Here is a 22,186-nt window from a genome sequence, read left to right as displayed (position 1 = left end):
GTAGCAGCAGGATTCCTGGCGCCGTACCAGGGAAGGTCTGTTGTCGCAGTAGCAATCTTGCATGCACAAGGCTTGTTCATCAGGTTATCATTGCACTTTTGAATGAGGCACGATCTTAACAAAGTCTTCTTGAATTCGTCCCAAGTTTCTGCTCCACTAAATCCTTGTATGGCATGATGCATTTTCCACTAGATAGCAGTAATTCGGGTAAAGTACTGAAGAGCGTGTGGAACCTCATACTTCCTTGAAACCAAATTGCTCCCGAAGTGGTTATCCATGTTCTGAATCCATATTTCAGCCTCCAGCCGGGTCATTGGTCCAGAGATTACTAGTCCAGCTTCATACGCCATCTATTGCGTCCAAGGTTTTTGGGATAAGATGGGTAAGAGAGAGAGGGAAAGGATACAAACAACTCAAAGACACAAAAGTATCTAAACTCAAGTCCACACATTCATAAAGTTCAATCAATACTATAGTATCGCCACCCACATAAGGTTGGTATGGTCGATCACACAATTTGCAATAACGTTTATCTTTATTTCTCTCATGGTGGGGCTACTACTAAGCTTGTGCATATCATGTCTTCATCGTGAGTTGGCTTCTTCTGGTAATGTTTGATCTTCTCAAGTTCCTCCACCAGATTATCCCTATTGACGCGGAGTTTCTCATGTCTTCCATGTAGTTCCAGGAGTTGGCTCTTGAGCTTCTGAATTTCAAAATCACCAGCATGTTCCATGGCCTGACTATTCTTCAAGTCTTGATGAAGCTTCTGAATCTCGGGGTCGTGTATCTTCACATTGGCTACCTTTAGTTTCTCGGTTTTGAGACTCTCACGGAGTGCGTCTTCCTCAAATACTTCTGAGAGAAAGTCCATTTGAAGGTTCTTGATATAATGTTCCAGTTCTTGATTATACACCACTACAGGTGAAAACTTCATCTTTTGTTCATCTGTCAGGATGATGTGTGATCCATCTGGCTTATGCCATCCAAGCCTTCGAAAGTAGTGGGTACCTAACTCAACACGATGACGATAGCTCAAACGTACGATAGCATCATGGACAACAGTGTTCATGACCATATCACAGTCATGGGTCAATGTGCCATGGTTGATGTCTTCAGTCTTGGGGTCTTCTTTACGTCCAAAAACTTTAGTTCTGACACCCCAAAATCCAGACTTCCACTTAGTCATCTTGATCTCAGGTATCGGCAACTTCATCATATGTACCAGCTTCAAGAGGAATGGGCCTCCGAGAACATCTTCGCAGTGCTCTCTTTTGTTCACAATGTAGCTCTCCATCTATAGTTTGAAATAGGGAAGGTTCGGTAAAAGAATTAAGAGGTACGAGAGTAGGTGAAAACAAAAGTTATTCCTATTGAGGTCTTCCTATTTCTAAGCCATTTCCTAGGGTCAGATCCTACAGTCAATGATACGTCTCCGTCGTATCTACTTTTCCAAACTCTTTTGCCCTTGTTTTGGACTCTAATTTGCATGATTTGAATGGAACTAACCCGAACTAACGCTGTTTTCAGCAGAATTGCCATGGTGTTGTTTTTGTGCAGAAATAAAAGTTCTCGGAATGACCTAGAAATTTATGAGGATTTTTTGTGGAATATATATAAAATACTGGCGCAAGAATCAACCGGAGGAGTGGACCGAGGAGCCCACAAGACCACCAGGCGCGGCCCCCCTTGCCGCGCCTAGCAGGCTTGTGGGGCCCTCGGAGCTCCGCCGCCTGTGATACGTCTCCAACGTATCTATAATTTTTTGATGGTTCCATGCTATTGTCTTGTCAAACTTTGGATGTTTTGTATGCCTTTTATATCTTTTTTGGGACTAACTTATTAACTCACTGCCAAGTGCGAGTTCCTGTTTTTTCCGTGTTTTTTACCTTTTTCAGAGGAGAATATTAAACGGAGTCCAAACGGAATAAAACCTCCGAAAAGAGTTTTTTTCCGGAACAGAAGATACGCAGGGAGCTTCAAAACCAAGGCAGAGGCCACCAGGGGAGGCCACAATCCCCCTAGCTGCAGACTAGGGGGCGCACCTAACAGGCTTGTGGGCCCCCTGTGGCTCCTCTGCCCGACTTCTTCTGCCTTTAAATCCCCGAAAACCAAAAACCATGGGAGCGAGCCACGAAAATACCTTTCCGCCGCCGCAAGCTTCTGTCTCCGCAAGATCCCATCTGGGGCACGTTCTGGTGCCCTGCCGGAGGGGGGGTTCGGACACAGAGGGATTCTTCATCAACACCATTGCCTCTCCGATGATGCGTGAGTAGTTCACCATAGACCTTCGGGTCCATAGCTAGTAGCTAGATGGCTTCTCTCTCTTGGATCTTCAATACAAAGTTCTCCATGATCTTCATGGAGATCTATCCGATGTAATCTTATTTTGCGTTGTGTTTGTTGAGATCCAATGAATTGTGGATTTATGATCAGATTATCTATGAATCTTATTTGAGTTTCTTCTGATCTCTTATATGCATGATTTCATATCCTTGTAATTCTCTTCGAGTTGTGGGTTTTGTTTGGCCAACTTGATCTATGATTCTTGCAATGGGAGAAGTGCTTGGTTTTGGTTCCATACCGTGCGGTGACCTCACCCAATGACAGAAGGGGTGGCGAGGCACGCATCATGTTGTTGCCATCAAAGGTAAAAAGATGGGGTTTATATCTATTGCATGAATTTATCCCTCTACATCATGTCATCTTGCTTAAGGCGTTACTCTGTTTGTCATGAACTCAATACACTAGATGCATGCCGGATAGCAGTCGATGTGTGGAGTAATAGTAGTAGATGCAGAAAGTATCGGGCTACATGTCTCGGACGTGATGCCTATATGTATAACCATTCCCTTAGATATCGTCATGACTTTGCGCAGTTCAATCAATTGCTCGACAGTAATTCGTTCACCGACCGTAATATGTGCTATCATGAGGGAAGCCTCTAGTGAACACTATCGACCCCGGGTCTACTTCAAATCATATTTTTAGCCTTACACTTTTATTTTGTTGCAGTTTCCGCCTTCAGATCTCACCTTGCAATCAATCGTGAAGGGATTGACAACCCCTTTGTAGCGTTGGGTGCAAGTTTGCTGTTTTTGCGCAGGTACGGTGGAGACTTGGCTTGATACTCATACTGGATTGATACCTTGGTTCTCAAACTGAGGGAAATACTTACTACTACTATGTTGCATCACCCTTTCCTCTTCAAGGGAAAAAACCAACGCAAGCTCAAGAGGTAGCAAGAAGAATTTCTGGCGCCGTTGCACGGGAGGAGGATCAAGTCAAGGATAAGTCTCCCTTCAACGTGCCAATTTTGGCGCCGTTGCCGGGGAGCATCAAGTGAAGCTTATCCAAGTGACCATCGCAAACTCATCTCTTGCATTTACTTTTTTTCCTCTCATTTTCCCCTCCCCCACTTCTGAAAAAAAAATACAAAAATATTTGCCTTTTTCGTTTGCCCTTTTCTTTCGCTTGCTCTCTATTCGCTTGTGTGCTTGTTTGCTTGCTGAAGTCACCATGACTTAAAACACCAAACTTTGTGACTTCTCGAATACTAATAATAATGATTTTATTAGTACTCCGATTGCTCCTGCCACTAGTGCGGAATCATATGAAATCAATGCTGCTTTGCTAAATCTTGTTATGAAACAGCAATTCTCCGGCCTTCCTAGTGAAGATGCCGCATCCCATCTTAATACCTTCATTGAGTTATGCGATATGCCAAAGAAGAAAGATGTGGATAATGATGTGATTAAATTGAAGCTATTTCCGGTCTCATTGCGAGATCGAGAAAAAACTTGGTTTTCATCTTTGCCCGAAAATAGTATTGATTCTTGGAACAAGTACAAAGATGCTTATATATCCAAGTATTTTCAATCGGCTAAGATTATCTCTCTCCGTATTGATATCATGAATTTTAAGCAACTAGATCACGAACATGTTGCACAATCTTGGGAGAGAATGAAATTGATGATTAGAAATTGTCCCGCTCATGGCTTGAGTCTTTGGATGATTATATAAATCTTCTATGTTGGTTTGAATTTTGCTTCTAGAGATATCTTGGACTCTACCTCCAGTGGAACTTTCATGGAGATCACATTAGGAGAAGCCACAAAACTCCTAGACAATATCATGACAAACTATTCTCAGTGGCACACTGAAAGGTCACCTACTAGTAAAAAAGTACACGCTATAGAAGAAATTAACTCATTGAGTGCTAAGATGGATGAGTTAATGAAATTGTTTGCTAGTAAAGGTGCTCCTTTAGATCCAAATGATATTCCCTTGTCTTCCTTGATTGAGAGTAGCAATGAAAGCTTGTTAATTTTGTTGGTAGGAATAATTTTGGCAACAACAATGCTTTTATAGGAAACTATATTCCTAGGCCTTTTCCTAGTAATCCCTCTAATAACTTTGGCAACTCCTACAACAATGCTCATGGAAATTACAATAAATTACCCTCTGATCTAGAGAATAATATTAAAGAGTTTCTCAACTCGCAAAAGATCTTCAATGCGTCCATAGAAGAAAAACTACTCAAAATTGATGATTTGGCTAGGAGCGTTGATAGAATTTCTCTTGATATTGATGCTTTGAAAGTTAGATGTGCTCCTCCCAAGATCAATATGGATGAAACTTTGAAAGCTATGCGTGTTTGCATGAATGAGAGTAAAGAAAGAACCGCCCAAATTCGTGCTAGACATGAATGGCTTAAAAAGGCGTGTTCTCGTGATGAGAATCACGAAGATCTTAAAGTGCTCGGTGTGACTCCCATTGAATCCTTGTTTTCTAGTGTCAAACCTAATGATGATGGGGATATCAAAACTTTGATTAGAAATGAAACTACTACTTTGGATTTCAAGGAATTCAATTATGATAGTTGCTCTTTGATTGAATGTATTTCCTTGATGCAATCCATGCTAAACTCTCCACACGCTTATAGCCAAAACAAGGCCTTTACCGATCATATCATCGATGCTATGATGAAATCTCTTGAAGAGAAACTTGAATTGGAAGTTTCTATTCCTAGAAACCTTCATGATCAGTGGGAAACTACTATCAAAATCAATATAAAAAACTATGAATGCAATGCTTTGTGTGATTTGGGTGCTAGTGTTTCCGTGATTCCAAAGTCTTTATGTGATGTTCTAGGCATCAATGAGATTGATGAGTGCTCTCTTAATTTGCATCTTGCGGATTCTACTGTTAAGAAACCTATGGGAAGGATCAATGATGTTCTTATGATTGCAAATAGGAACTATGTACCCGTAGATTTGAGTGTGCTTGATATTGATTGCAATCCTACATGTCCTATCATTCTTGGTAGACCTTTCCTAAGGACTATTGGTGCTGTCATCGATATGAAGGAAGGGAATATTAGATTTCAATTTCTATTAAAGAAGGGCAAGGAACATTTTCCTAGAAAGAAAATATGATTCCCTTATGAATCCATGATGAGGGCTACTTATGGTTTGAGTACCAAAGACGACGATACATGATTCTATCGCCTTATGCCTAGCTAAGGGCGTTAAACAATAGCGCTTGTTGGGAGGCAACCCAATGAATTTATCTTTGCTTTTTGCTTTCTGTTTTGTTGCGTCCACACGATCATAATTCTGTTATGATTGTGTTTTTGTGTTTCTTTTTGTGTTTGCGCCAAGTAAAACCTTTATGACTAGTTTTGGTGATGGTTGTTTGATCATGCTGGAAAAAGACAGAAACTTTTCGCTCATGAAATTATTTTTTATTTTTATCCAGAAAGAGGTGTTGAGTTGATTCTTTTTGCTGCTGGTTGATATGCCAATTTCCCAAATTATCGTAATTTCTGAATTATTGAGATACCAGAAGTATACGAAGTATACAGATTGCTACAGACTCGTCTGTTTTTGACAAATTTTGTATTTGTTGTGTTGATTGCTTATTTTGATGAAACTATGAATAGTATCGGGGGGTAATAGCGATGGAAAAGAGAGAATACAGTAATATAACACCAATATAAATAGAAATCAAGTTTTCTACAGTACCTAAAGAGATGGTAGTTTGTTTTCTTCTGCTAATGATATCACGAGTTTCTGTTTAAGTTTTGTGTTGTGAAGTTTTCAAGTTTTGGGTGATATTCTCATGGACAAAGGGATAAAGAGTGGAAAGAGCTCAAGCTTGGGCATCCTAAGCCAAATTCAAGGACACCAAAAAGCCTAAGCTTGGGGATGCCCCGGGAAGGCATCCCCTCTTTCGCCTTCAATCCATCGGTAACATTACTTGGAGCTATATTTTTATTCACCACATGATATGTGTTTTGCTTGGAGCATCGTATATTATAGGAGTCTTTTCTTTTTGTTGTGTCACAATCATCCTTGCTGCACACCTTTTGAGAGAGACATGCACTCATCGTGAATTTGCTAAAATACTCATTGAGCTTCGCTTATATCTTTTGAGCTAGATAACTTTGCTCTATGTGCTTCACTTAGATCTTTTAGAGCACTGCGGTGTCATATTTTGGAGAAATAAGAACTCTCGATCTTCACTTATACCTTTTTGAGAGTGCTCTCTCTGAGTAACTTGGTAGTTGGCTTGTGCTATGAAAGTAGTCCTAAAGATGATAGGCGTCCAAAGAGGATACAATAAAACTTCCATATTCTTGTGCATTGATTAGAAAGAGAAGTTGATGATTAGAAAGAGAAGTTGATGATCATCATTATTAGAAAGAGAAGTTGATGATCATCATTATTAAAGTGCATTGATTAGAAAGAGAAGTTGATACAATAAAACTTCCATATACAATTAAAGTGTGATGATCATCATTATTAGAGCATTGTCCCATGTGAGTAAAAAAAGCGGCCAAAGTTGCCCACACACAAAAAATATATGGAAAGAGGCCAAAGAGCCCAAACAAAAAAAAGAGAGAAAAAGAGAGAAGGGACAATGCTACTATCTTTTTCCACACTTGTGCTTCATAATAGCACCATGTTCTTCATGATTGAGAGTCTCTTGTTTTTTCACCACCATATACTAGTGGGAATCTTCATTGTGTAACTTGGCTTGTATATTCCAATGATTGACTTCCTCAAAATTGCCCTAGGTCTTCGTGAGCAAGCAAGTTGGATGCACACCCACTAGTTCTCCTTTTGAGCTTTCACACACTTATAGCTCTAAGTGCATCCATTGCATGGTAATCCCTAATCTTTCACAATGATATCTATTAATGGGCATCTCCATAGCCCTTTGATACGCCGAGTCAATGTGACGATATCCTCCTTTTTGCCTCACAACCTCCACCACACTCTATTTCACCTATAGTGCTATATCCATGGCTCACGCTCATGTATTGCGTGAGAGTTGAAAAAGGTTTGAGAAAGTAAGAGTGCAAAAACAATTACTTGGCCAATACCGGGGTTATGCATGATTTAAATTCGTTGTGTGGGGATGATGGAGCATAGCCAGACTATATGATTTTGTAGGGATAACTTTCTTTGGCCTTGTTATTTCGAAAGTTCATGATTACCTTGATAGTTTGCTTGAAGTATTATTGTTTTCATGTCAATAGCAAACTATTGTTTTGAATCTTACGGATCTGAACATTCATGTCAAATGAAGAAGTTACAAAGGAAAAATATGCTTGGTAGCATTCCACATCAAAAATTCATTCTTTATCACTTCCCTACTCGAGGACGAGCATGAGTTAAGCTTGGGGATGCTTGATGCGTCTCCTACGTATCTATAATTTTTGATGGCTCCATGATATTATCTTGTCACACTTTGGATGTTTTGTATGCCTTTTATAACTTTTTTGGGACTAACTTATTAACTAAGTGCCAAGTGCCAGTTCCTATTTTCTCCGTGTTTTTGAACTTTTTCAGAGGAGAATATTAAACGGAGGCCAAACAGAATAAAATATCCGAAAAGATTTTTTCCGGAACAGAAGATACGCAGGGAGCTTGAGAACCAAGGCAGAGGGCACCAGGGGAAGCCACAAGCCCCCTAGCCGCGGCCTGGGGGGCGCCTAGCAGGCTTGCGGGCCTCCTGTGGCTCCTCTGCCCTACTTCTTCCGCCTATAAATCCCCGAAAAATCCAAAACCACGGAAGAGAGCCAGGAAAATACTTTTCCGCCGCCGCAAGCTTCTGTCTCCGCAAGATCCCATCTGGGGCACGTTCTGGTGCCCTGCCGGAGGGGGGAATCGGACACGGAGGGCTTCTTCATCAACACCATTGCCTCTCCGATGATGCGTGAGTAGTTCACCATAGACCATCGGGTCCATAGCTAGTAGCTAGATGGCTTCTTCTCTCTCTTGGATCTTCAATACAAAGTTCTCCATGATCTTCATGGAGATCTATCCGATGTAATCTTCTTTTGTGGTGTGTTTGTCGAGATCCGATGAATTGTGGATTTATGATCAGATTATCTATTAATCTTATTTGAGTTTCTTTTGATCTCTTATATGCATGATTTCATATCCTTGTAATTCTCTTCGAGTTGTGGGTTTTGTTTGGCCAACTTGATCTATGATTCTTGCAATGGGAGAAGTGCTTGGTTTTAGGTTCATACCGTGCGGTGACCTCACCGAGTGACAGAAGGGGTAGCGAGCCACGCATCATGTTGTTGCCATCAAGGGTAAAAAGATGGCATTTATATCAATTGCATGAATTTATCCCTCTACATCATGTCATCTTGCTTAAGGCGTTACTCTGTTTGTCATGAATCAATACACTAGATGCATGCTGGATTGCGGTCGACGTGTGGAGTAATAGTAGTAGATGCAGAAAGTATGGGTCTACTTGTCTCGGACGTGATGCCTATATGTATGATCATTGCCTTAGATATCATCATGACTTTGCGTGGTTCTATCAATTGCTCGACAGTAATTCGTTCACCCAGAGTAATATTTGCTATCATGAGAGAAGCCTCTAGTGAAAACTATGGCCCGGGGTCTACTTCACATCATATTTTGAGCCTTACACTTTTACTTTGTTGCACTTTCCGCCTTCAAATCTCACCTTGCAATCAATCGTGAAGGGATTCACAACCCCTTTGTAGCGTTGGATGCAAGTTTGCTGTTTCTGAGCAGGTACGGTGGAGACTTGGCTTGATACTCCTACTGGATTGATACCTTGGTTCTCAAACTCAGGGAAATACTTACTGCTACTGTGCTGCATCACCCTTTCCTCTTCAAGGGAAAAAACCAACGCAAGCTCAAGAGGTAGCAGCCTCCAACTCCAGCTCTATTTAGTCCCTTTCATCCGGAAAAAATCAAGGAGAAGGGTTCATCGCGTTTTACGATACGGAGGCGCCGCCACCACCTATTCTTACTCTGGAGGGCAGATCTTTAGTCCGTTATGTGCTCGGGAGAGGGGAGATCGTCGCCATCGTCATCACCAACCATCCTTCATCACCAATTCCATGATGCTCTTCATCGTTCTTGAGTAATCTCATCGTAGGCTTGCTGGACGGTGATGGGTTGGATGAGATCTATCATGTAATCGAGTTAGTTTTGATGGGGATTGATCCCTAGTATCCACTATGTTCTGAGATTGATGTTGCTACTACTTTGCCATGCTTAATGCTTGTCACTAGGGCCCGAGTGCCATGATTTCAGATCTGAACCTATTATGTTCTCGTCAATATATGTTTGTTCTTGATCCTATCTTGAAAGTTGTAGTCACCTACTATGTGTTATGACCCGGCAACCCCAGAGTGACAATAGTCGGAACCACTCCCGGAGATGACCATAGTATGAGGAGTTCATGTATTCACTAAGTGCTAATGCTTTGTTCCGGTTCTCTATTAAAAGGAGAACCTTAATATCCCGTAGTTTCCATTAGGACCCCGCTGCCACGGGAGGGATGGACAATAGATGTCATGCAAGTTCTTTTCCCTAAGCACGTATGACTATATACGGAATACATGCCTACACTACATTGACGAACTGTTGCATGAGGAATGTCATCCGACATAATTATCCATCACTGATCCAATGCCTACGAGTTTTTCCTACTGGTCCTTGCTGCGTCACTTTGCCGCTATTGTTGTCGCTGCTGCTACTGTTACTCTGTCGCTACTGCTGTCACTACTGCTACTGTTACTGCCACTATTGTCACTATTGCTACTGTTGCTATCACACCACTTTGCTACTGATACTTTGCTGCAGATACTTAGTCTTTCAGGTGTGGTTGAATTGACAACTCAACTCCTAATACTCGAGAATATTCTTTGGCTTCCCCTTGTGTCGAATCAACAAATTTGGGTTGAATACTCTACCATCAAAAACTATTGCGATCCCCTATACTTGTGGGTTATCAAGACTATTTTCTGGCGCCGTTGTCGGGGAGGCATAGCTCTATTCTCTGAGTCACTTGGAATTTACATCTGTTGATCACTTTGAGGAATCCGAGAGATCCAAAAACTAAAGTCTTGCCCTCAACTATGAGGACAGGTAAGGAACTGCCATCTAGCTCTGCACTTGATTCACCTTCAGTTTTGAGTAAGTTTGCGACACTACCTCCTGCTAGAAATTTTGATGTGTCACCTGTGCTTGATGATGCTTCTTCTGCTATCCATGATGCTTGTGATGATGCTTTGCTTGATACTGCTTTGCCACTAGGTGCATTCCTTGATGCACAAATTGCTAGAGTTGCTGCTGAATGTGATGATACTTCTGAAACTGCTGAGATTATTGAAGTAGAACCTGCTATTTCGCTTGTTAGAACTAGCTCTCCTAGATATGAATTGCCAGATATACCTGAGGGTTAAGTTGTGGAGGGAGAGATAGCTGAGGACATTTTTGCTTGTAAGGATAGCTATGATCTTGAGAAATTACTGTGCAAGTGGAAAGAAAAATCTTTGAACGCTAGGATGAAATACGACCCAAAGTTTGCAACTTCGCCTATCTTTGTGACCGATAAGGATAATGAATTCTCTGTCGACCCTGAGTTAATCACTTTGGTCGAATCTGATCCTTTTCATGGTTATGAGTCTGAAACGGTTGTAGCACATCTTACTAAGTTGCACGATATAGCCTCCCTATTCACGAGTGAGGAAAAGATCCGCCACTACTATATCCTTAAGTTGTTTCCTTTCTCGATAAAGGATGATGCTAAGACTTGGTTCACTTCTCTTTCTCCTGGTTGTGTGCGTAGTCCCCAGGATATGATCTACTACTTCTCTGAGAAATATTTTCCTTCCATAAGAAGCAAGCTGCCTTGCAGGAAATATATAACTTTGTGCAAGTTGAAGAAGAGAGTCTCCCACAAGCTTGGGGAGGCTTGTCCAGCTACTGAATGCTTTGCCCGATCACCCTCTTGAGAAGAATGAAATACTTGATATCTTCTATAATGGACTAACCGATACTTCTAGGGACCACCTAGATAGTTGTGTTGGTTGTGTTTTCAGGGAACGAACTATGGAACAAGCTGAGATCCTATTGAATAACATCTTGTGCAATGAGAATGCTTGGACTATTCCCGAACCAACTCCGAAGCCAACTCCGAAGAAAAGAGGTATTCTATTCCTGGGTCCTGAAGATATGCAAGAAGCTAAGAAATCTATGATAGAGAAAGGCATTAAATCTGAAGATGTCAAAAATATATCACCTATCGAAGAGATCCATGGTCTTGATAACCTGACACAGGTAGTGGAGGTAAATTCTCTTCGTAGATTCAATGAGAATGATATTCCTTTTGATAAACCTGCTAGCTTATGCCTGGATGAATTTGATAACTTTGTTGCCAAACAACAAAGTTTCAATGATTACGTTAGCAGACAATTGAAACAGAATGCTCGTATGCTTAGTCATTTCAATGCTTGTGTGGACAGGAACATCAAGGATCTTAAGCTCTTGAGTAAACATGCCTCTATGGTTACTACTCAGGTAGAACAAGTACTTAAGGCTCAAAATGACTTGCTCAATGAGTTGAATGACAATTCTGTTAGAGTCGTCATTACAGGCGGTAGAATGACCCAGGAACCTTTGTATCCTGAGGGTCATCCTAAGAGAATTGAACAAGATTCTCAAGGAGTTAGCACTGATTCACCTAGTCATCCTAGAAAGAAAAAGAAAGATGTTAGGAATTTGCACGCTAGCAAACCTGCTGCGGTTACACCCGAGAATCCAAACAATGTCTCTGTTTCTGATGCCGAAACACAATCTGGTGATGAACATGAGCCTAATCATAATATTGATAGTGATGTTCATGATGATGCTCGACCTAGCAATGATAAGGATGTGGAGATTAAACCAGTTGATCTTGATAACCCACAACCTAAGAATAGGAGATACGATAAGAACGATTTCATTGCTAGGAAGCATGGTAAAGAAAGGGAACCCTGGGTTCAGAAACCCGTGCTCTTTCCTCCCAAACAATCGAAGAAAAAGGATGATGAGGATTTTGAGCGCTTTGTTGAAATGATTAGACCTGTCTTTCTGCAAATGCATTTGACAGATATGCTCAAAATGTCTCCGTATGCTAAGTACATGAAGGATATTGTGACTAATAAGAGGAGGATACCTGAGGTTGAGATTTCCACCATGCTCGCTAATTATACCTTCAAGGGTGGAACTCCTAAGAAACTAGGTGATCCCGGAGTGCCCACTATACCTTGCTCCATTAAAGGAAACTACGTTAGAACTTCTTTATGAGATCTTGGAGCCGGTGCTAGTGTTATGCCTCTCTCTCTCTTTATTGTAGGCTTGAACTGGATAAGTTGACACCCACTGAAATCTCCTTGCAAATGGCAGACAATTCATTTGCTTTCCCTATCGACATTTGTGAGGATGTGCCTGTTGTGGTTGCTAACGTTACTATCTTAACAGACTTTGTTATTCTGGATATTCTCGAGGATGATGCTATGGCGGTCATCCTTGGAAGATGCTTTTTAAACACTGCAGGGGCTGTTATTGATTGCAACAAAGGCAATGTCACTTTCCATGCCAACGGTAATGAGCATACGATGCACTTTCCGAAGAAACAATATCGAGTACATTGCATCAATGCTATTGAAAAAACGTCATCGATTCTTATTGGGATCTTTGAATGCCCTATACCTACTATCAAGAAGAAGTATGATTTGCTTGTTGGGGATATGCACATCCCCATTGAGGTAACCTAGTGACTATTCGAAAAATCTCCGTTTTTACGCAATTCGAAAAAAGTTTGTCAAGGAGACTTGATCAACCTCATTGACGGATTTCTTTTGATGACCATGAGATGGATGAATCTAGGAGCCACAACCCTCTATTCCAAACCTTTACCTTTGGTTGCTTAGAAGAAAAATGATAGATTTAGCTTTAGTTTCTCCTCTTTTCTGCTTTTTGCATCCTGTAGAAAAGTGTCCCGAAAATAAAAGTTCTTCAAATGCCCTGAAAATCAAGTATGATTTTTCTGGAATTTTGGATTTTTTTTGAGATGGAGAGCTAGTCAGGGGGATGCACCAGTGGGCCACAAGCTCAGGAGGCGCGGGCACCCCCCTTGGCCGCGCCTACCAGGCTTGTGGGGCCCACGTATCCCCCCTCCACTTATTCCAGGTCCCATCTCCTTCTCCTACCTCCAGAAAAATTTATTCTACAGCTCAAACCCGTGTTCTTGCTCTTCTTGCTGCGATTTTCGATCTCCTTGTGCAAAGCCCCATTCACCAAACTATTTTGTTGGAATTGTTCCTTGGTATGTGACTCCTCCATTGGTCCAATTAGTTTTTTCTCTAGTGCCTTATTCGTTGCGTATTTTTGCTGCCTTGGAGACCCTGTTCTTGAGCTTTGCATGCTAATTTTAGCTGGTCCCAAGGAGTTTTGATGTGTGATATGGCCTCTAGTCACTTGTAGGAGTAGTTGCTATGAGTTTCGTTAAGCCTTGTTCACTTTTCCTTTGAGTCACTAAAAAATTCAGAAAAGGAAGATGTTCAGGAGAAACTATCATGGTGGTTCCTCAAGCAAGAAGGGTCCCCGTCTCGCGATTCGGGAGCCAGATCCTTACCAACAGAGGAACGCACAGGTACAACCATGTGAATGGCCTTCTGATGAATTCATGATTGATGCAGGTTTCAAAGACGAGTTTGATACACTTGTTCACAATGTTGGACTTGAAGAATTAATCTCCGATAAATGTGAACAGTATACTACTCTCACTGCCTCTTTTGTTCGTAGATTGAAATTTTCAGCTGGCGTGACACATCCGTACTGTTTGATCTCTATGACAAATCGTATACCATGGATTTAGAGGATTTCAATAGAATTTGCAAGATACCTGATTGGGGGAGTCTCAATGATCCTCCTAAATCTTCGGTTAGGGATTTTTTCTCTAGTATAACTGTTGGAGAAACTATAGATATTACGCAGGCTACCATGGGGGGCATTCATTTTCCTGCCTTGCATTACTTTGCCCATTTCATAGGTAGATGCATTAACGGCAAGATCGAGCATTGCCACCTCTGCGCGCCTGACCTTAGTATTCTTAAGGGCGCAGTAACGGGTGATAGAAGTTTCAACATGGGAGCTATAATAGCAAGGAGGCTGAATAATAATGCTAATGAAGGGGATTTCTTTGGTGGGATCTATGCCACTCGCATAGCAAATTTTCTTGGAGTAACCATCCGCGAAGGAGATCCCCCGCTCCATACAACTTTCCTTGATCGCGCCGCTTTGACACGCTATCCGTTCCTTGAGAGGTATAATGAATCCCTCCTATACCGGTTAATATTGAACCGACAACGTGTTTTCCGTATTACCCTTCCTGCTCCTGCCTTCTTTGACTTTCAGGTAAAACGGAGATATTACATAACCAGAGGAGAGGCAGAGGAGTATGAGAGGGAGGCAAAGGTTGCTCGCCTCCGTGAGGCAGCTATTCAAGCGGTAGCTGCCGCGCTCCCGTACAACCCCCATTATGATTTTGGATATCTCCCGGACCAACCATGGGAGTAGACCAACTTAGGCCAAAAGCCTAAGCTTGGGGGAGTACGTGTTTCTCACCGACCTTATATTCTTGTTTACGCTTTCACTTTGTTAGTCGGTGTTCACACCTTGCCACTGTATCATCCATGCTAGTTTATTTCTATTTCCCGCTTTCTTCTCGTGTGTTTGTCTAGTTTGAGAAAACCCAAAAAGATTTCTTTTTCTTCTTTTGCTTGTTGGGAGCTTTCCCATGTAAATAGTTTTATTTTTCTTTGGGTCAAGGTAGAAGAGCATGGTTACAATGTTTAGTGGCTCTCTCATGCTTATCTGTTTATCTGTCAAAGAGCCATATAACTTTGTCTTCTCCTTTGTGTTTGCTTGCACATTCCAGGGTAGTCCAATGCACGAACACTCTTATTATTGTTCACATAATTCGGTCACGCAAGTGAAAGGCAATAATGACGATATATGATGAAGTGACTGAGCCTGGAAAAGCTGGTATGAACTCGATCTATTTTGTTTTTGTAAATATGACTAGCTCATCATTCCTAATTCAGCTTTCTTGTGAGAGAAACATGTTTGCAATGACAACTTAGAGATCATAGTTTCTGATGCCATGCTTAATTAGCTAGGAGCTTATAATAGTTTGTCTTGGATGCCAACATGAATTTTAAGATGATTACGATGTAGTATGATAGGATGGTATCCTCCTTCGAATGATTCAAGTGGCTTGACTTGGCACATGTTCACGCATGTAGTTGAAACAAAATCAACATAGCCTCTACGATATTCATGTTTATGGTGATTTATGTCCTACTCATGCTCGCACTCAATGTTGGTTAATCTCAATGCATTTTGATGACTGTTGTCGCTCTCTAGTTGGTCGCTTCCCAGTCTTTTGCTAGCCTTCACTTGTACTAAGCGGGAATACTGCTTGTGCATCCACTTCCATAAACCCAAAGTTGTTCCATATGAGTCCACCATACATACCTATATGAAGTATCTACCTGCCGTTCCATGTAAATTTGCATGTGCCACTCTCTAAACCTTCAGGAAATAATATGTTTTGCATGCCCGAACCCCTCATGTGGTGACAAGGGGCGATCAGTATCTTCCATGCTAGGCGTGCTATCCTCGATATGTGTTAATTCACTATCACTCACAAGAAAGGGGCCGATAATTGGAATGCCCAGTTCCATGCTCAAATCGACAAGATAATTGCAAACAAAACTCCCCTGGATTGTTGTTGGTATGGATCGCGCCCGAGTATTCGGCTAGTCGTGGAATGTGATTGATCGGTGGTGGGGGAGTCAAAACTTTACTTTTCTGTTTGGGAACCGCCTATAGTATGTGTAGCATGGAAGATGGTGAAAACTCTTGGTCATCGCGTTGACAATGAAAGCATGCCACCCAAAATTATTTATCTCCGTCTTCAAAGCTTGAGATCTGGCACCTCTGCAAATCGATGCTTCCCTCTGCAAAGGGCCTATCTATTTATGTTCCTGTTGAGTCATCCTCTTCTTATAAAAGCACCAATTAGAGAGCACCTCTGTCATTTTTATGCTTTGCTTTTAATTGAGATTGAGTATGACTGTGACCGGATCTTCTTTGCCATGAATTACAATGTTTAGTCAGCCCTTAGTCTTTGAAGGTGCTCTGCATTTATGTTTTGCAGTCTCAGAAAGAGCTAGCGAGATACCATCTGTTCATATTGCTTCATGATTGTCTTGATTGAAGTGTTGACATTTGAAACTTATTATTATTGCTCGCCAGTTGATTATGCCATTGATATGAGTTCCTCTTGAGACCTAAATGTCATTACTTATGTGGTTAGCTTATGATCTTGCTAAAATTCTGGATATGAGTTAGACATAATTGCAACAACAAGATCAAACAAAGTTCGTAAAAGTTTTTCTTTTGTTTCTTTCAGTTTGTCAACTGAATTGCTTGAGGAGAAGCAAGGCTTTAAGCTTGGGGGAGTTGATACGTCTTTGTCGTATCTACTTTTCCAAACTCTTTTGCCCTTTTTTTGGACTCTAATTTGCATGATTTGAATGGAACTAACCCGGACTAACGCTGTTTTCAGCAGAATTGCCATGGTGTTGTTTTTGCGTAGAAATAAAAGTTCTCGGAATGACCTGGAAATTCACGAGGATTTTTTGTGGAATATATACAAAATACTGGCGCAAGAATCAACCGGAGGAGTGCAGCAAGGAGCCCACAAGCCCACCAGGCGCGCCCCCTTGGCCGCACCTAGCAGGCTTGTGGGCCCCTCGGAGCTCCGCGGCCTCCAACTCCACCTCTATTTAGTCCCTTTCGTCCGGAAAAAATCAAGGAGAAGAGTTCATCGCGTTTTATGATACGGAGGCGCCACCACCACTTGTTCTTCTTCTGGAGGGCAGATCTGGAGTCCGTTCTGGGCTCTAGAGAGCGGAGATCGTCGCCATCGTCATCACCAACAATCCTTCATCGCCAATTCCATGATGCTCTTCATCGTTCATGAGTAATCTCATTGTAGGTTTGCTGGACGGTGATGGGTTGGATGAGATCTATCATGTAATCGAGGTTTTGATGGGGATTGATGCCTAGTATCCACTATGTTCTGAGATTGATGTTGCTACTACTTTGCCATGCTTAATGCTTGTCACTAGGGCCCGAGTGCCATGATTTCAGATCTGAACCTATTATGTTCTTGTCAATATATGTGTGTTCTTGATCCTATCTTGCAAGTTGTAGTCACCTACTATGTGTTATGACCCGGCAACCCCGGAGTGACAATAGCCGGAACCACTCCCGGAGATGACCATAGTATGAGGAGTTCATGTATTCACTAAGTGCTAATGCTTTGTTCCGTTTTCTATTAAAAGGAGAACCTTAATATCCCGTAGTTTCCATTAGGACCCCGCTGCCACGGGAGGGATGGACAATAAATGTCATGCAAGTTCTTTTCCCTAAGCACGTATGACTATATACAGAATACATGCCTACATTACATTGACGAACTGGAGCTAGTTACATATCACTCCGTGTTATAACTCTTGCATGATGAATGTCATCTGGCATAATTATCCATCACCAATCCAATGCCTACGAGTTTTTCGTACTGGTCCTTGCTACGTCACTTTGCCGCTATTGCTGTCGCTGCTGCTACTATTACTCTGTCGCTACTGATGTCACTGCTGCTATTGTTACTGCTACTTCTGTCACTATTGCTAATGTTACCGTTGCTACTATTGCTATAACACCACTTTGCTACTGATACTTTGCTGCAGATACTAAGTCTTTCAGGTGTGGTTGAATTGACAACTCAACTACTAATACTCGAGAATATTCTTTGGCTTCCCCTTGTGTCGAATCAACAAATTTGGGTTGAATACTCTACCCTCGAAAACTGTTGCGATCCCCTATACTTGTGGGTTATCAGTCAACATGTGCTCTGATACCATTTCTGTAGCGACCCGACTCAAAACAAGTTAAGCCTCTGTGTTCTGTGCCATCCCTAGATCATTATGCTGGCACACAGAGTACATCAATGTCTATATCAAAGTGCAATCACATGTAAATAACGTAAAACTGATATATACCTCAAAATCTCAGCAGAAACAGTCAATGGGAGTGGAGTCCCAATAATCATCGATGGCAGGTTGAGTGCAGACCGTAACCCTGAATCGTACTCTTACTCGTCGTAGAAAGTATGTGCAACATAAGACGTTACAGCCGTGTAGGTCAGCATATTGAATATGCCGGCAAGTCACAAAAGAGAGGGGTGAAAAATATCATCTATACTATATGCATATATGGCAGGTGGGGTTGTAGTTTAAGTTTTGTGTAAAGCCATTTTTTACTACAACAAGAGAGAGGGTAAAATAAAAATTTACTACATTGTTGGTTGTTAATGAGAAGGTTCCACCAACCATTTCTCATACCCAAGTTATCAGTAACACCCACATCATTAAGTTATTGGTGTTGAGAATTCCTGATAGCTTCAGCTCCTTTGGATCAAGTTGTCCATGACCATGGACACAGCTAATCGATTAGGTTTGAGTACTCTGCAGTGTTTTGCACACGTTCCCACAAGATTTCATCGCCTCCACTGAAGTCCTCACACTTCAAGGTGTTTGAGAACCGGATGATCAAAACATGGTCTTCCAAAGGGTTCCTGTGAGCCACTATCGGTGCCCATCCAATCCTTCCGTTCTTCTACATCTTGTAGCACCGCCCATCCAGAGTCACCATGATGTCCAACCAAGCCAGAGCCCATAAAGACTTGTGGCTGTGCAGGTAAGCCTCGGGTCCTGAAGTATCCATCCATCTCTTTGTGCCTGGGTGAAGCTTTCTGCAAGATGTCATGGCGCTTCTCCATGTATCCCGGGTCATCCACTGGCTTCTCCAGGGTGCCCATCTAAACCATCCTTCACCCAGAGATATATTACATCATGCAGTCTTGAAAGTCTTGAAGTCTTTAGGTCTTGTTTATTAAATTCTCACAACACTCATGATAAACACTCAACGAAACCCCGTCTACTAGAAGCATAGCAAAAATAAAAACTAACGTACTGGTCCAAAGTAACAAGGGTTGATGGGTGCCTACCACATGGTACTACATCAAGAACTAAATTTCCAAGTACCTACATTGCATGCAATGGGTGGAGAAGGTTGAACTAATGCAATAAAACCATAGGTATAAGAAACATGATCAACGTGAACTTTCCTGGTAAGGTTGATGAAGATAAATATCGCTCACAGAAAATAACTTGAACTATTCGTCACTCTCTGATGAAATCTATATAATCAAACATAGTATTTACATAAGCAATCGTACTAGCAATCATCCTAACTATCAGTATAACAAACGTCAAATAAAATTGATGCAAATTAATCAGCAATAAAGATCAAATAAGAATCAAAAAGAAACTTCAAAGAAAAGCTATGGAGTCTTCTACTACAACAACACGAAATAGTTTTTTCCTAATTAAACTTAACGGAAAAGAAAACACTAAAATAGTAAAATAACAGAAAACAAAATACAAAACAACTAATATAAAAGAAATATTGTTCATAAAACCTTATTAGCAAAACGAACTAATTGAAAAGCTTTTGTTAAACTCTTCTTATGAACTAAACAAGGTTAACTTGAAATAAAAATAAAAAATCAACTTTAAAACAAATTGTTTCCGATATAAACTACAGTTAACACAAAATAAAACTTATAAAAAAATTGTAAATAGAATTTTCAAATTAGAATTCAAACTAGCTATGAAACAAATTTGCAAGTTATTATAGAACTAGAATTGATTTCATGCTAAAATAAATAAAATAAAAATAATTTTGGTTGAAATAACAATGTTATCAAACAGAAAACAAATAAAATTTGTCTTCTAATATAAAATATAATAGAATTAAAACAATTAAAATAAAAGAAATAGCAACGCTCCTAAAAAAGAAGTAAAACAAAATCTTTTTTGCTAAAACCCTAATTTAAAATATACTAAAAATCACCAAACTAGACAGGGTGATAAACTAGCTAATAAGAATCATTAGCAAAAATAATCAACTCAAAACCTATTTTTAAACTCAAGACATTCACAAAACAAGATTTGAATCAAATATGTTTGAATTAAAATTTGAAATATTCAAACATGGTCAAACTTTATATTTACAAAAACTAGACAAAATTTCTGACACAATGACAAAAGAATCATCTAATTTGAAGTTAAAACATAAAAGTTAAATCAAAATATAAAAACAGAAATTATTTTGTTTTTAGAACAGAAAACAGAAATAAAGAATAAATCGAACTAACGCACACTAGCTACGTGATAGTGCATGTGTGGCTACTGGGTGTGCGCCGTGGGGCTAAAGCCGCGGATGCCCGCTAATTAATAGAAAACGGTTCGGCCTAAAAAAGAAAAACAAATCTAACGTGGGGCGTTGGATCGGGATCTAACAGAGACGGAGGGGGTGCTTACTCCACGTGGCAGTGGTCGTGGTCTCCGCCGAGGTCGACGGCGAGGCAGATGGCGGTGGTGCTCGGGCGAAGGGCTCTGGTGGTCGATGGCGGCGTCTGAGGGGTCCAAGAGAACACGGTGAGCCTCCGGCATCGCTTGGCGGCGTCGACGTGGGGAGGGGAGGTCGGGGGCGAGCGGCTCGAGCTCAAGGAGCTTCGGCTCTTGGCGAAACTCCGGTGAGTGCGTGCGATGGCGTGGAGGCGAGGGCTCTCGGGGGTTTTGGGAAATCGGAGTGTCGGGTGGCTCCTCTTTTTATAGGCCGCTCGGGGTGGTCGGGGAAAGAAAGGGGAGGGAGATCCGGCGAGGATCCTGGCCGGCTCCGACGAAGGAAGGTGGAGGGAGGAAAGGAAGGATATGACCGACACTGTGATGCGGTCGGGCGGTTGGGCCAGCGCGTGAGTGGGAGAGGGAGAGGCGGCATGGAGTAGTGGCCGATTCGATCCAGATTTGGATCGGCTCGGAAAATGATTCGGGCCACATTCAGTTAGTTGGCCGCACTGTGATTTCCTTTTAAAATCATTTTCCTTTATATTAAAAATAGTAAAATAAAACAAAGAAAAGGAAATGAAATATACTCCGAATATAGGAGTATTATATATGAAAATTATCAGAAAAATAAATTGAATAATATGAACATTTTTCGACGGCCAAAATAAATACTTCAAAAAAATGTTTTTCAGAAAATCCCTAAATTGGTTTATTTTCTTTTTGCAAATATTTTTCAAATAACCCCCTGGGTTTTATGGATCAAATAAATTCACAAAACTAATACCCCTATTATGGAGGGTCATGTTCATCCTCTCATTTTTTTTGAATTTGGGCAAGGGGAGTTTGAAAGTAGAACTAAATATTAAATAGATTCCAAATAGAAAAAATAGAAAATTTCAAATCCACTTTTCAAATCCTTTATTTTGAAGAAGTCATGTCATCTTCTCTCACTGAATTGAGTTGGAATGAGTTTGAATTCAAGAGGAATGTGGAAACTCATGTTATTCCCTTTCAGTTTAATATTTTCAAAAAGTTTCAAATTTCACTCAATTTCAAACAATCAATCAATCTAGTAATTAATATAACATTCCAAAATTTGGGATGTTACAAGAGAGGGTAGCACGTGGCTGATTTCTGTGTGTCAAAACCCTCAAAAACCTCTAGTATATATAAGAGGATGGGAGAGGAGGCAGCCTTGGCCCCTACTCCAAGGACAAGGGGTCGGCCAAACCCTAAGGAAGAGTCCACCTTCCTCCAAGGGAGGTGGACTACTTTGGGAGGACTCATCCTTCCTTTCCTTTTAGAAGACTTTTG

This window comes from Hordeum vulgare, chromosome 6H, assembly GCF_904849725.1.
Source record: "Hordeum vulgare subsp. vulgare chromosome 6H, MorexV3_pseudomolecules_assembly, whole genome shotgun sequence".
NCBI classification, from domain to species: domain Eukaryota; kingdom Viridiplantae; phylum Streptophyta; class Magnoliopsida; order Poales; family Poaceae; genus Hordeum; species Hordeum vulgare.
Note: the sequence above shows the minus strand (reverse complement) of the source record.